Here is a 16,477-nt window from a genome sequence, read left to right as displayed (position 1 = left end):
ATTTAACCATCTTAATGCAGTTTTAAAAGGCCTGCTTTTGTTTTATATTAATCTAAGTCTTGAAGGCTCTTTCAGTCAGGCAGATATCACTGAGCTTCATAACTTGGTTCTCACTGATGGATTGTATCACACAGATGCCAAAAAGGGACATAACTTCAATTAACTTCCTATCTGTTCGCAATAACAGGAAAGTAGATAAAACCAAATTATTCTTTTTATTTTCCACTTATCATCTCCATTATTACTGCAGAGACAGCTTCTAAGTGTCAGTACTGTGAGTCACACTGAAAAAACTAAATGCACCCATTTAAATTTTCTCAATTAAGTTTATTAAGCAGAAAAAATAGTTTCAAGATTGTGTTAAGAGGTAAAAGTAGCAGCACTTTCCAAAAGAGACACTTTCCAAAAATTCTCTAAGTGAAACCATAATAGTACAAAAATAATTTCCTAGTTAAAATGAATTTTTATTAGACACAGAAATCACAAAACAATCACCTGTCAATGGCAGAAGACAATTATAATCAGTAGCAGCATGACAACTCAGTTTAGCAAGTATGTGAAGTTCTTGGTGTGAAATAATTAGAATCTCTGCTTCTCCCTTAAACACTTCCCTACATTCATTTCTACCCATTTCCTCTTGATGGATTGAGACACACCATGTCTGACACAAGAGTAATGTAATGTATTCTGTTCAACACTGCTGATTTTATGCACATGTGCACAGTGACAAACAATTAGTGTAATGATGCAGTGATTGCAAAGCTTATCACAACATTGTATCAGATCTCATGCACCAGAAATTACCCTGACCACCTTGTCATGCTTTCCATTCTACATTACTGTGAAACACAAATTTGTACATCCAACCTGAAAAGCTGCAAAGGGATTGATCTCCACCTTGTCATGCTTTCCTCAGCCTGTGCAGAGGAAACACTGCCTTCCAGCAAATCTGGAAAATAAATTAAAAGTGATTAGGATGAAGGGATGGAAATACAGAGGCAAGGTTAAGAGTTGGTGCTTTGCTCAGTGTTGATTGAAGCAAGAGGTTTCCGATGTAACCCCACTGCAGGAAGGCTGATGGTGTGGAGTTGTTCACTCCACATCACCAGGCACTGCTGCCTGCCCAGAAAGCCCCTCCTCGACCAGGGCCAGGCTCCATCCATGCCCAGGGAGCCAGCCTGCTGCTGACATGGGCACCTTCAGGCAGGAGCACTCACCAGCTGCACCTCACCCATTGGCATGGGCTGTTCATGGTACTACAACATCTCTGAAAGTGCCAATTGCACCCCAAAATCCTCCAGCAAAGGTAAGAGAGGAACAGTGTGTGCTCATTTCTGTCTGAGGAGTCATGTGCAGAGAAATGTGAAGCTAGAGCTGTGAGGAATGCAAGCTGATTTCTCCCCTCTCCTTTTCTCTCGGGACTGTGAGGTGACAAAGCCAAAAGAGGTGGGGAGAAATCTTTTCAGGCAAACAGAGCAGGGGCACACAGGATGGCAGCAGAGGAGTGTGCCCACAAGGCTGCAGGCTTCCTGCAGGGAGGAGGTACAGCTGGAGCAAAAGGAATATCCTAGACATAGAATGGTTGGAAGGGACCTTAAAGATCATCTTCTGGGTTGGAAGGGACCTTAAAGATTATCCAGCTCCAACCCCCCTGCCATGGACAGGGACACCTGGTGCTGGATGAGGTCTCTCTGAGCTCCAGGCATCTGCTTGATGTGCCCACAATGGGAAAAGACACGTGCAAGTAAGGTCACAGCAGCTCTCCACATATTCCAGACATGGACTTTTCCTTTTTTCTTCTATAAATTCCCCCATTTAGCACTTCTCCCATTCCCTCCTGAGCCATTTTTTACCTTTTGCTGAGCTTTGTTTCTCATGCAGAGCCCAGCAGTGAAATATGAGTCCCTGTTTTAAGAGGCACAAGTCTCAGGGCGATGCAGCTGGGAGCATCAGTGCTGCCCTGGGCAGGAGGTCACCTGCCCTGAGATGGTTGCAGCTGTCTGTAGCCAGCTCAGAGGCTGAGACAAACCCCTGCCTAATTGGGGGAGCCTGTTGGAGGAGCATATGGTGCTCCTACACAAGCATATTTAGGAAAAAAACTGTAATCTGAAGGGAAGAGGCTGGAGGGAGATATGTGGAGCCAAGAGGGACAGGGAGACCCTTAAGGAACCACATCCGTGGGCAATAGTGCTGATTTTAACTGGGATTGAGGTAATTTTTTCATAGTAGATTGTATGGGGCTGTGTCTTGGATTTGTGCTGAAAAACGGTGGTGTTATCACAGGGATGAGCTGAGCAGGACTTACACAGAGCCAGGCCTTGCTCAAGCAGGCTGGGGGTACACGAGAAACTGGCAGCCAGGAGAGCTGACCCCAGCTGCTCACAGGGATATCCCAGAGCACATGGAACCATGCTCAGCATACAGAGCTGGGGGAAGGAGGAGGAAAGGGGGTATTTTTCTGATTTATGGCATTTTTCTTCACAAATCACCATTACTTTTGATGGAACCCTGCTGTCCTGGAAGTGGCTGAACACCTGCTTGCCCATGGGAAGTGGTTCATTGTGGCATTCACATTCTCTGAAAAATCCCTTTGCCCAGGATTTTTCTCCTGGGAAGATGAGAAGCCTCAGAGAAAAGGAAAACAATTCTTATCTCATTTGCTTCTCCTGTGTTGTGCTCCTTTAGAATGTGTTTGGAGATTGTTTCCCTAAAAGTGATTGTTTCATTGGATCCTGTTCTGAGTGTTTTCACTCTTTGGCCAATCCGGGCCAAGCTGTGTCAGGACTCTGGAAAGAGTCACGAGTTTTCATTGCTATCTTTTTAACATTAAGTATCCTTTCTGAATACTTTAGTAGAGTTTAGTATAGTATTCTTTAATATAATATAGTATTATAAAGTAATAAATTAGCCTTCTGAGAACATGGAGTCAGATTCTTCATTCCTGCTTTCGTTGGGGCATTCCCTGCAAATATAATAGCGCAAGAATTCCTTGTTTGCTTTGCTTGTGAGCAGAGTTTTTGCTTTATCTGTCAAACTGTCTTTATCTCAAGCCATGTGTTTTTTCACTTTTACCCTTCATATTCTGTCTTACCCTCCAACACAGAGAGAGTGAGTGAGCAGCCATGTGGGGTGAGCTGCCAGCTGGGGTTAAACCAGGGCAGGGGCACTGAGGAGTCGTGTGGGAGGGAGATAAGTGAGAAGGAAAGATTGGAAAAAGCATCGCACGCACAGCAACCTCAGCCTATTCACTGTCTGTTTTCTCCATGTGGTTTTGAGGATTGGTGTGGAGTGAATTGATGTGTAATTGTGAACTTCTTTCCTCACTATCCAAATTAGTGATCAGAAGTTTTATTTGGACTGGCTACAAACTGGGCTTCCTGGACTTGAAATTTTTTGTCCATGATAGTGCATAAGTAAATTTTTTTTGGACTATGAAGCGTATTATTGTGTTCCCTGGGTACAATTAATGGTGCACTTCATCTTTCTTCCTCTTGTTCTCCTCCCTCTCTTATGATTCTTTCCAAATGTCCTCTGGAAATGAATAATAAACCACCTCAGTTGCTTCTGGATCCAAAGTATTTTTTGCATTGGAAGGACTGTGGGCAGTGACTCCTGGCCTGTAATTATATGAAAATATCACATGTTGCTTTTGTAGAGGGATATTATTGAAAAATATCGGTTGCAGTTTCCTTTCCTTACTGAGTAAGCAAGCAGAAGAGAGAAAAACATAATCTTTGCCTTCAAATATAAAGGTTCTGTGCCATCCCTGCCCTGTTCCAAGCTCACACTGCCTTGTGGAGCAGAATTGACACAGGTAGGATCAGAGAATGCACCAGCTGGATGCACAACCAACTCACCAACTGCAGGTCCCTATCTGTGTGTCAGAGATCTCAGTTCCTGCACCACCTGCCTGCAGAAGGCAGCTCTGCTCTGCTGGAGGAAGGCTGGCTCCACAGCTGATGGGTCAGTCCATGCAGCAGACAGAAAGGTCTAGGTCAGGAAATCTGTTCTTGGTGTTTTCTTGCTAAAAACATTTCTCAGTGTATACAGCTCTCCTGTATCTCTGCATGGAAAAGGAGAGAACACTGGTCACAAGGAGGTTATGATTTTAGATTCTCAACCATCATTCACAGTTCAGGTATTATTTTTTAAGAACTATTGTATCAGACTCAGTCTATCATTCAGGTAGAAAGTTCTTTTCTCCCTGTCTAATTGGTAGGCCAATTGACAGTGATGGGCAAACAGTTAAAATAAGTTCTTCAACATTCTGCCAAAGCAGAGATGGGACAACAGATGCTTTCAGACAGGCAGGGGAGGACAAAGTAAGAACAAGACAAGCTTGGGCAGTATGACACGACAGCTGTCTTTGTAAAATGTTTTACATACTTGGAAATGTAAATTTTAAAAGAATATATTGCACACAGATCTTTGAAGATATTTGTTATAAATATCTCCTGAGTTTGAGAAATTGAATAGGGGAAAAACCCAACCAGCATTGATATTCAGGTATTAGCTGACATGAAGTGTCAGCTTGGAGGAGCAAAGGAGAGACAACAGATAAATGACTGCCAAAGCAAAAGGGTCCAGGCTGAGCTGTGCCTATTCCAGGCACAGTAACAGAAGAACATCAAAAGCACAATGGGAATTAGGTGATGTGCCTTTGAATGGGACATCAAATGGGAGATTGACATGGTATTAACATTTATTGTTATCTGGGAATGGTACAACAGAACACCAGCGTGTTCTGCAGGAGGACAAGAACAGAACAATAGCTCTTGTTTCACCTCACTCCATTTTTAGGTTACTTTTCTCTCAGCATTGTGATATAGACAGATGGTGCTGTTTGAGGAGTAATTGTGTGGTCGAGTACTTTGCAGCACATTCTTATATTAAAGCACTAGCTGAATTTTCTTTCTGAAAGCTCACTCAAAACTTCATTATTGCTGAAGTGACCACAGGAGTCACAGGTCTGAAAAGAACTGTGCTCTGCTCCTCACTGACATTATCTTCCATCTAGCTCCTACCTTCTCAGTAAGTTCAAGAAAAAAAGCAACTAATAATTTAAAGGGCATATTATGTGGTAATGCCTAAATTGCTCCTAGTGCTATTTATAAATAATTCAAAATAAAATGAAAGCCGCAGCAAACACAGCTGTCATTTATTTGCTGTCACCTACCTGCTGGTGAATCTGGCACTGAGCTGTAGCAGTTGCTTCTCATCTTCAAACTAAAACTAAAAAAACCTATTATTTTTGTTTATTATTGTCACTACTAAACCTTCACTTGGATACCTGAAATTTTCAAAGCCTGGTTCTTGACATGTTTTTGTTAAGTATCACACCAGAATTTTCTTCACTGCCAGTCAGGACACTCCTCTGCAAAGTGACTCAAACCTTCCTGGCACTGCACATCTTTCAGAGGCAGCCTGGAGTAAGCTACCATGCAGTGGAGTGTGCACAGTTACTTTAGTAGCAAATATTAGGGATGAAAATTCTTTAAATTCAACATGAATAGAATATTCTTGTCTTTATGTGTCCTTGTATTTGCCATCCTCTGAAAGACAAGCTTATGAAGATAATGCATTTGACCTTATTCTGTGCCTGTCCCAACACAAATTTCTTGCCACCACTAATTAAACACAATAATCACACCAGTACCCCACCCATTTGTTCTTGAAATACTCCTGATAATATGATTTTTTTTCCTCATTTTTCTGATCTTTATGGATTTGTAGGTAAATATCCAGGTGGCTTTATTCCCTGTCTTGCTAAACTCATTTTCTAATTATGCACCCTGACTATCTGTTTGATCTCCTTGTAAACCCACCTTAGGATGTATGATGACTTCCTTGGCTCTGGATTTAGTGACTATAAAGGGAGCATTCTTTGGTCCTATGGGACTTCCTAACCACATGAAAAAAAATCTGCTTATCAACATAAAATAAAATGTTATGAAAAAGCATCTTGTCAAAAAGCAGAAATAAGTAGGGGATAAAGGAGCTACCAATGCAACTTTGACACCTGTTGTAAGGGCATAGGAAGTTTTAATGGCCAGCTCTGCCGTGTTGGTTGTCAAGGATGTCACTTGTCTGCACATCAAATCCTCACTCCACTACTAAAGCCTAAACCACATCTAATCTACAAGCCTTTCCTGCTGGCCTCTCTAGTTCTTCCTCCTGCAACTTCCTTCTCCTCAAACACAAGGATTAGATCAATTATTTACATTGGCTGCTCGATTTTAATTGGCTGCATACACAGAATTTCAAAGGAAAGGTGAAATGAAAATGTGCTTTGCCCAGGTTCAGCTGTTAGAGAAGGAAAATGGGAGCAGGAAGGCTCTGCCATGCTGTGGGGAGAGCTGCTCTGGAAACAGTCATGGAATGGGTATAAAGATGAACAAGCGTTAGTGTTAAAAATAAAATATTCCAAGGAACAGCTCTTTAAAGAGCTGTGGAAGGTATTTGTTTTTCCCTTGGTTTTGTCCAAGAAATTAAGAGACTAGGGGGAGGTGAGCTGCAATAAATCACACAGAGTGGTTTCCTATCTGAATGGGAGTGAGCTGTGCCAGCTGGTGGCAAGAGTTCACTTTTTACTCTGCTTATGGAACATATCTTGCTAATAGACCAAGCAGAACAAACAGACTCCTCATACAAATAAGAAGTGTTTGGAAGGGCTGGGAAGGAGGAGTGCCAGGCAAAAGGGGAGAAGTGAACTGAAGCCTTACATGCTTTTGAAGGCTTCTCTATTTATAACCACATCCAATTTAACTGAAATACTTGGCAAAAATGCACGTAATTTTTAAGGAAAAGCTGCATCTTTGTAAGAAGTGTTTTCCCTGAGAAATTCTAGGAATATTTCTCTTAAAACACAAATGCATTACTATGCTAGCAGACCATGCCAGCATTATGAAATCAAAGCTCACTTTGAACAGTAAAATATAGGTTACAGAATGCACAGTAGGGTTTCCTGGTTTAAATCTATAGCTCCAAAATATGGAGTAAGTTGCAATTATTTGACATACCTCTGGAAGATATCTTCTCCCCTGAGAATCAGAGAAGGGGGAGTGTTTGCTTGATGTGTCAGGGTCCTGACTCCAGAATTTTTAGTTTTCTCTCTCCTATGAGCAATAACTGTCTCAACAATCACTGATTTTCCCCAGCCTCTCACATTATTATATTCAAATCCAGTAAAAGTCCCTTCCAACTGTGCATGATTAAAAGAATAAAAAGCAGGGAGTTGGAAGTGAGAGAATTAAATGTGTTAAATCATTTATATTGCTAAAAGAGTAGCCAAGAAAAATTATAATTTTTCTTTTATACTGACATTAGATACCTTTCCAGATTTCAGGATACCTTTTTTAATATGAAGTGATAATATTTTACTACAACCATTCCTATTTATTGAGTGCATCAGAAATATTATGAATTACTGAGTTTTGAACCATTGCCACACAACTTACTGCTTGGCATTGGAAATGCATGTTTTATTTCAAAGGAAATTTCAAAGAGAATATTCCCTTCTACAGGAACTGGAAAGGAGAGGACTTTGGAGGGTTCCCTAGAGATCAGAGGTGGGGGAGAACCCTGTAAAATAGGATTTTCCTACTGGTCATTGATGGGACTAGGACTGCTGCACCATGTTTATCAGGCTGGATGCTGGGGGAACAGGAAGGTGAAGGGGGATCAAATAATGGAGCTACAGGGCTTTCAAGCAGGGCAGCACAAAACATTCATATAATTCTTCCAGAAGCAGTCAAATGGATGTTTTACCACAACTCTGTGTGCAGCGCCATGATACTGAGACCCAGTAAGAGGGATAGAGCAAAAAGAAGGCAGTTTCAGTTCCCATGAAGTGCCAGGTGGTAACTCCATGAGAGAAGCTGATGGTCTTAACATTCTGTTTTAAAAACAGAACTCAGTGTTGCTGTGTCTGGGATTTTTTGGGGAAATGTCCCTCATTTTGCAGACTTTGAACAAATCACAGAGCTTTCCTGTAGTGAAAAAACCCCATGCTGTTTGTGCTCTTGCTCATCCCTGTGGTTGTCAAGTGAAGATTCATGCTGAGCTGGTACCCAAAGGTTGTTAGTGCCCTCATTATGTAAACAAGATATCAAAATGCTCATGGCACACACATCACAGAGCAGCACCATTAATGCAGCACCACAAGCCCTTTGCACTGTGTGATTCACTCTGGGAATTCTGATCATCTGAACTGTCAGGTGTGAACCACTCCCACATTGTTAGGAGTGGAAGATTGCATAATTGAAGAGTAATTATTCCCTAGTATGCAATAAGACATCCGCTCAAATATTTAAAAGTTTTTCTTTGCTTTTGAAACTGAAGTGCTGTTTCAAATCAAGGAATTTGTATCCATAAATAATTTTGGATTTTGTAAAATCTATGCATGGAAATAATATACTATTTTAGCTATGAAATTTTTTTACATATTTTCTTCCTAAAAAAAATATTTTTTAACCTACATTTCGGTAATTGTCATTCATAAAAATATCAGCAATGTTTCTTCTACGGTTCTGAAAATGATCTGCAGTGTTCAGCTCCAGCTTCTACTTTTCTAGCTCCCTTCTGATGGAAATGAACATCCTGATGCTTCATTTTCATGACAAAGACCATAGCAGAAAATAATACAGACCGAGTCTTCCCCTGACATTGACTGAGTTAAGTAAGGAGATTAGGATGAAAATAAGAGATTCCTCACTCACATTTTAGCACTGTTATCAACAGGAATCCACAGATACCAGTTACAGAGGGGATATTGATATGCAACATGTTCAGCATTGCAAGCATTGCATGAATTACATTTTAAGGATGTTTTTCACATCCTGCATTACTGATATGTATTTCAGGCAGCAGCATCAAGAGTTCTTCAGCAAAGAACAATGAAATATGATTACATTTGTCATAACTGCAATATACCTTACCACCAAATGACAAATTAACAGAAAAGGCTCCTCATGGTTTTTCCTTCTATTGAATTATGAGAAACTGCCATTTTTACAACAAAAATTACTGTTGCAATCCTGTGTGCAAACCACTTGTAACAGGTTCAAGTTCAGCAAATTCATTTTCAAGGTTGTGCTGCTGCTTTTACAAGGACAGTGACTTCTATGAGGGCAGAGAGAAAGAATAGGAGCTTTTCTGCTTTGCATTAATTATTTTTCTCAACAGTTTTAGGAAAGAATCAAATGTTTTAGTACCAAGTTGAGCTTATTTGTTGATTACTCTGTTTTTCTCCTTACCATTCCCATTGGTTTATGTTCAGTTAATAAAGAGTGTGGACTTTTCTTCATTCTACAAAGAATGATTTTGAGTCTATGATTGCGTTTATTTTTCAATCACTAAACTCTTATGTACACGTAGTAACTGAAGTGCATTTCCAAATAGGAAAATAGCTAGATACTGATGAAGGATATAGTATATTAATGTCCATTAGAGATCATTTAAGGAGTCTCTGAGAGGTAACAGAATTCTTTCTGTTTCGATTCTTTCTGGATATTCTTTCTCTTTCTCTCTACCTTTTCTCGTAATTTTGCCATGTCCCACATTTGGAATCTGTAGACAGGAAAAAGATCGTCCAAGGAGGACACTAATCAGTGGCAGACATTTTGAATTTATATGTAAAGAAACCAAGTTTCTCTTTGAGCAGGGGAGACTGAGCAAGTGAAGCAGAAGTGTTGTTGCCAGCACGGATATCAGCAGCTGTCAGGCAGGAAAGAAAAACCTTGTAGCTGAGGCAACAGAGTAAATGGATGATTGCCCAGAAACAACAGAAGGATCTGGCAGAGGAGCAAGTGCTGCAAACATCTGCCTGGTATCTGTGATACATCAGGGCTCTGCAGTGTTTCCATCAGCTCCTTTTATCTCCTGAGCACTGATCTCATGCTCTGTCGCTCTGCGCCCGCAAGGATCCTTCGTCCCTCCCATGCTTTTGTGCTTTGTGTGCTGCAGCCCAATTCTCTTCACTTTGCTTTGCTCAGAAGGCACCACAAAGGCTTGTTCCTGTGTCCTAATGACTGGAAAATAGTTGGGGAAAAGGAGCCCTTCTCTGTGAGGCAAGAGGCAGATTAATGTCCCAGGAGGAGCTGCGTGCTCTTGTGCACTTGCTGCAGCCCATTTGTGCTGCTCGTGCTCATCCCTTCCAAGACTCCAGACTCTCAAGTGAGTGTGAAAGTCACACAGCATTTGACCTCCAGATGAGCCAGTGACACTGAGAAAAACTGCATCAGTGGAGCAGTAACTTATAAAAGAAGGCAAAATTCACCTTCATCATAATGCCTGCCTTTCAGTAGAAATCAACATGCAATTCTCAGCCTTCCATGAGTTATAGTCTGTCATTACACTAGGAAATTCCTAAATCAATGCTCCAAATGTCTTTTTCATGTAGTTTACATAAGCTGAACACAAGTCTTTTGATATTTCTAAACATGAACACACAAGGTCAATCCACCTTCTTCAGCTGGCATTAGGACAAAGCCACTTCCACAAGTGCTGCAATAAACTGGCAGGTATTAGCAGTGCTCCAATTTGCTGTCTTGCTTTATTTTTTTGTCTCCCAAAAGAAGTGTCAAGCAGGGGTTCCTGTTGATTGAACAAATAAGTCTTCAGAGTCTAGGTGCAATGAGAAATTCTTTCAGAGGGATTTTCCATTCATACAAATTATTAGAAATTTCTAAGCTTCATAGAAGTAAGTATTCAGTGTGTTCTATTAAATCCGGATTTACTCTTAGCCTCATATTACAATTTCTTGTTCAGTGATTCATGCATCCTCACATACTGAACTCAGTTAACAGAGTTAGGAGACTGCTAAACTTTAAAATTCAAGATTAGCACTACAGAAAGCAATAAAATATTATCTACCTAACTCAGGTGAAGGCTTTCTTTTTTGATGTGTACAGCACTGTCCTTTCTGCTAAGTAGCCAAGTTCCTTATAATCATCCAGATCAGTACTTTTTTAGTGCACATAATGGCATTCCTCTTCAGCACTGGTTTTATGTACAAAATAAGATTTGTGGAAGGAAAACTGCTGCAAATCTGTGCCTTGTCCTCACAGAGAACAATTATATGACCAGAACATGTTTTCAGATTCAAGATCTGGGAATCACTTCTAGGAGCCATAAAGCAAAAGTAACATCAGCATTGCACCTATAATTCACATCAGAAGACCAACATGTAACATCTGCTGCCCAAAATGGATCCATAATTCTTTAGCATCTTGTGTAGAATATAAGCAGTCAGGCTGAGTGAGCCAAGATCAAAAGGGTGGAGTACACTGCAGACTAATAGCAGAACAATATTCTCTATGAAAGTCTTTCAAAGTAAAATAGCAGCCACTTGTACTGGAAGTCTTGAGAATACATGGAGGAAGGGATGAATGTTTTTTTAATGCAGTTAGTCCTAGAAGCTGCAGAATTTCTAGGGGGAGGAAATATTTAATATTACCTTCCATTAAGGAAAAATCCAGTAAATATTTTGAGGTAAAAGAAGTGGAAGAAAATCATGTTTTTTCTAGAGAATAGCTATGCTGCTAATGAAGTTAACATCTACTAGAATGTGGATACCAGAATGCTGAATATGGGGGTTTGAACAAGAAGGCATGTTCCTGTACCACCAATTAGCAACACATACATCCCCCACCAATGTGTGTGAAATTAATCTTATTCCGGTGAAGCCTGTATTAATGTGCTCTTGGATGGAATCAGGCTTGTACTAAAATACTTATGTTCTTTTTCTTTGGACAAATTCCTGGTCACTCATGTCAGACCCAGGCATCAAACTGGATCTGTTTGTCTCATCTTCCTCTAGCAGCCTGTGAGTTCCCTCCCATTGGCTGGTCTGTATTTTTTGTAGATCTGGCAGAAACCAAGCTGGCAAAGCTCAGAAAAGGTCAGTGTTTGCAGTGGCCTTTCTGGTCAGGACCCAGAGACAAGATTCAGCTGTCACATAAAGTGTCTGTTCAATGAAATTGAAACTTTTATTTTACTTCCAGAAAATTGATCCAACTGGTTGGGATTTTTTGGTTGTTTGAGTTTGCTTGTTCTGTTTTGTTTTTTATCTCAGACTGATTTGCACAAGTGGGGAAGACTATGAGTTGAATAACCTTGGTGTTAAGTACTCTTCAATACCAGAGATTTTTCATAATCACTCTAGCAGATAAAAAAAACAACTTCACATAAACCCTTGTGGAATCCTGGAACATGCAAAGACATTTTGCTGGGTATTTTTGCTTCCTTCCACTCATAGTCTTGAACTTCTAAAAGTATGTGGAAGAATATAATGAAGAGACTTAATTCCCTAGTCAGGCACTTATGTGTTTGAGCACTTAATGATGTCACTGAGGAAGCCTCATTTGCTCAAGCTCCTTATCCTCATTTCAATTCTCAGGCTGAATGAGGTATAATTTTTAAATATAAACATGCATTTTTTATCTTTCTCAGTCTTCTGCTCATTTGAGACCATTGAGATTATCAAATTCTGAAGAATCCACCAGAGTAGCAAAAAAAAAAAGATTCTGACTGACAGTTTGTCCTTTCTACTGTGTTTTTAAATATTGAATAAGTAAAGTTTGTGCAACCTGATTGTTGTGGCAAAATAAATTATAATAATTTGTAGAAACACTTTTTTTCGGTGTCAGCTTCATGGTGTCCTGTGCCTGTAAGTCAGACAGAAGACAAAGAGCAGGGTTACCTGTGCAGGGCAGGTGGCAGCTCTGGCAATCAGGCAGAGAAGCCCTGTGGTATTCACATTCTCTGATCAGAGAGAGACATAATTCTCTCTGCCAGGATTTTTCCTGGGGAAGGCAGTGAGAAAGCTCAGAGAAAGAAGAAGGAAAACAATTCTTATCTCTACTTGCTGCTCCTGTTGTTCAGCACATGTGGAATGTGTTATGGAGATTGTTTACCAAAAGGGATTTGTTAATTGGACTCTGCTGATGGTTGTTGGGACCAATTGACCAATTGGGTCAAAGCTGTGTCATGACTGTCTGAGACAGTCATGGGTTTTTCTTTAGTATTTCTTTAATATAGTATCTCTTTTATACAGTATTAGTGTAATACAACAGAGTTTAATAAAGCCTTTTGAAATCATGGAGTCAGAGCACATTATTCCCTGGCTGGGGGCCACCCTGCATCAATAAAGCCAAGCTGGTTGGAAGAAGCAGATTCACAGTAGATTCTACTCCTGGAGCTTCCTTTCTGCCATTTCCATGCCTTGTACCAGATCAGGTTAAAGGACAAGGAGAAGAAGGAAATAAATTATCACATTCACCACTGCTTCCCCACATCTTCCACTAGATCAGGGTACTCAAAAGCCTAGACCATATTTGTCACTGTGATATTTTCTGAAAAATCCCTTTGCCAGGATTTATTCTCCTGGGAAGATGACAAGCCTCAGCTTCTCCATGTTTTGCTGCTCTGGAGATTGTTTATCCAAATATGTGAGTTGTTTTTAATTAATGACCAATCACGGTCCAGCTGTGTCAGACTCTCTGAGTCAGTCATGGGTTTTTATTATTCAGTCATGTGTTGTTAAGCCTTCTGATGTATCCTTTCTCTTTCTTTAGTATAGCTTTAGTACAGTGTAATATAATACAATATAATAAATATAATATAATAAATATAATAAATATAATAAATATAATATAATATAATATAATATAATATAATATAATATAATATAATATAATATAATATAATATAATATAATATAATATATTATAATAATCAGCCTTCTGAGAACATGGAGTCAAATTCTCATCTCTCACCTCATCCTGGGGACCCTCACAAACACCACACAGGTTGCTTCTCCATACAGATGGACAATTTTTTCCCACTCAAATTTAATATTCCTCCTTATATCCTTTCCCCCTGACAAGCAGCAGGATCTTCCTATAAATCAGTGGAATGCTGGCTTCATTAGTGATCCACAGCTCCACGGGGTGGCCACTGAGAGGTCACAGTGACTGTTTTCTATTCCAGAGCAGAGGGAAAAGAGGTCAAATAATGGGTGCTAGTGGATTGATAGAGAAGACATAAAATAAAAAAGCATGGTTGTGGCAATCCTGTCTCCATCACACTCCGTGTTTTCAGCAATCTGTTCAGTGGGCAGCCTGGACTTCTCATTGGACTAAGATGGCATATTTACTTCAAAAATCAGTGAAAATGTGTGCTTATACATATACCCTGCCAAATACAGCCACCATTTCAAAGAAATATACATTTATACTCATCAGTGCACTCAATAGCCACAAGTTATACAAAAAGCTTGCAGATTTCTAATTGTTTTTAGGCAACCTGTATGCTTGTGTTGAGTAGGTGGGTGGAATCAAGGTAGAAAATCATTCACCAAATTGCAATGTACAGTTTCCAGCTATAGAAACCCTCCTGTGTAAAGCAATATGAGGGGAGGGGAAAGATATAGTCTGGTATCATAAATCTGAATAGGGTCAGCAGTGGAAAGCAAATCACTTTCCTGAAAAATGAACAGAAATCTGCCCTTTTTTAATTTCTTTTCTTCTTATTACAATAATCTGATTATAGTAGTAGATATCTGACACAATTCTTTACAGGACAGTAAAACAACTAACTATAGGTGCAGGAACTGAGTCTTCTGTGCTTGGCCTTCACTAAAAGTTTGTGATGGATTTCTGTTTTGCAAAACCACTCAGTTGCATTCCAACTGCCATTCCAGAAGCACTCAAATTAGGGACAGGACATAAGGGAAAGTTCTGCCCCTCATGTCCAGAGAAAGAGGGCTCTGCTGTCTGACAAATCAAGTGGCTGACATGCCAGGGGGGATTTGGGTTTCTGCTGCTCTGGGAGACTGGGATGCAGAAAGGGAGAAGTCTGGGCCACGGCTGAGCTCCTGCTGCCACCACCAATGACAGCTTCAAGATTGTGAAGATCAAAACCAAGGCACATGCACCATTGAACCACAGTGCTTCTTTAGGATAAAGGAAAATCTTCTCATTATCATTAAAATAAGCAGACCTCAGAATGTTCATGCAAGTCCAATTCATATCATAGCCACTTGAGCATAAACACTTTGAAATCACTGCATATTGGTATTATATTCACATGAGCTGCAATATTAGTTGTGATTTTTTTCTCTTTGTTCAACAGAATGAAGAGCAAATTAGCTGAAATCTTTCTGGGGAGAATCCTGTGAATATGTACTGTATTTCTTCCTTGCTACATTCTAAGAAAATATCTCAATTTCATCTGCTAGCATATTTTAAAGTTTTATTTCTCGTATGACCCAAAACAAAAAAATTAAACACATCTAGTTCATGAGATGTATTATGAAGCCATTGTATTCTCTCTCAGACAGGAAAAAGTCTATGGGGACATTCACATTTTCCATTTTCTTAAGGCTTCCCCATGACACTGTAAACTGTTTGAGGAAGGTGATTTTCCCCACCCGCTCTGCCCTTGTGAGACCCCACCTGGAGTGCTGCACCCAGCCCTGGGGCCTCCAATACAGAAAAAGGTTGTGGATCTTTTGGAATGAGTCCATAGGAGGCCACAAGGATGATGAGAGGACCAGAGCAGCTCCCCTGTAAGGACAGGCTGAGAGAGATGGGTTGGTTCAGCCTGGAGAAGAGAAGGCTCTGGAGAGACCTTAGAGCAGCATTCCAGTAATGAAAGGGGCCACACAGGAAAGCTGAGTGGGACTTCTGACAAGGGCATGTCGTGGGTAGATAAGAGGGATTTGCTTTAAACTGAAAAAAAGTTATGTTTAGAGCAGATGTGGGGAAGAAATTCTTTACTGAGAGGATGTTGAACTGCTGGCTCAGGCTGCCCAGAGAAGCTGTGGATGCCCCTGGAAATGTCCAAAGCCAGGCTGGATGGAGCTCTGAGCAACCTGATCTAGTGGGAGGTGTCCCTAACATGTACAAGACAGGGGCTGTTGGAACCAGATGATCTTTAAGGTTCTTTCCAAACCAAACTGTTTCATAATTTTATGAGTTATGAGTTAATTAGGCAGAAAGTGTCCATGAGTTTGTTGTGCTTTTGAAGCTTCTCATAATGATGTTTCTCACTGCTTTCTGTGTCTTAAAGTTCAATAAGTAACAGTTATATACAACAGTTTGAGAGGACTTGGTAGGTTTCTGTGTTTTATTCAGTCACTAGAGTTTTGGGTTTTTCCTTTTTCTTGGACCCCCTGAGAGTGCCTGACATGTTTGAGTTCTGTTCCCTGTAGTGGTTCTGTGACTGCCTCCTGTCTAGACAGAAATATCATTATATTCTGGCCATAAAGGCCAGGAAAGAACAGTAGAAAGCAGAAGACAAAGAGTTCTGGGATTTGTGGAGGTCTCTCAGCAAATGTTCATACTGATATATTTATTGTGTTTATCCAGATAAAAAAAATCCTCCCAAGAGTCTGTTAGAAAGCATATAGTGCTTACATAAATTTCTGCTTTCACTGGGTTCTATGATACTGTCTTTGCATTTTAAATGTTTCTTC

The 16,477-nt window shown here is 40.2% G+C and overlaps 1 long non-coding RNA gene across 2 annotated transcripts in view; it reads right to left on the bottom strand.

Annotated features, from left to right (window-relative positions):
• Window positions 1-365: 365 nt before the first annotated feature.
• LOC134415067 (uncharacterized) overlaps window positions 366-16,477 on the bottom strand; it is a 29,381-nt gene continuing 13,269 nt past the window's right edge. The window contains exons 1-3 of one of the 2 annotated variants that reach the window (XR_010026916.1): window positions 13,776-13,900; window positions 3,858-4,063; window positions 366-949 (exon numbers count right to left, since the gene is read on the bottom strand). This is a non-coding gene — a long non-coding RNA (uncharacterized LOC134415067). Of the gene's footprint in view, window positions 950-3,857; window positions 4,064-13,775; window positions 13,901-16,477 lie in introns of those variants that run through there. The other variant, XR_010026915.1, reaches the window with a different exon arrangement.

The sequence above is a fragment of the Melospiza melodia genome, chromosome 2, assembly GCF_035770615.1.
Source record: "Melospiza melodia melodia isolate bMelMel2 chromosome 2, bMelMel2.pri, whole genome shotgun sequence".
NCBI classification, from domain to species: Eukaryota; Metazoa; Chordata; class Aves; order Passeriformes; family Passerellidae; genus Melospiza; species Melospiza melodia.
This window is presented reverse-complemented; position numbering and strand designations above follow the sequence as displayed.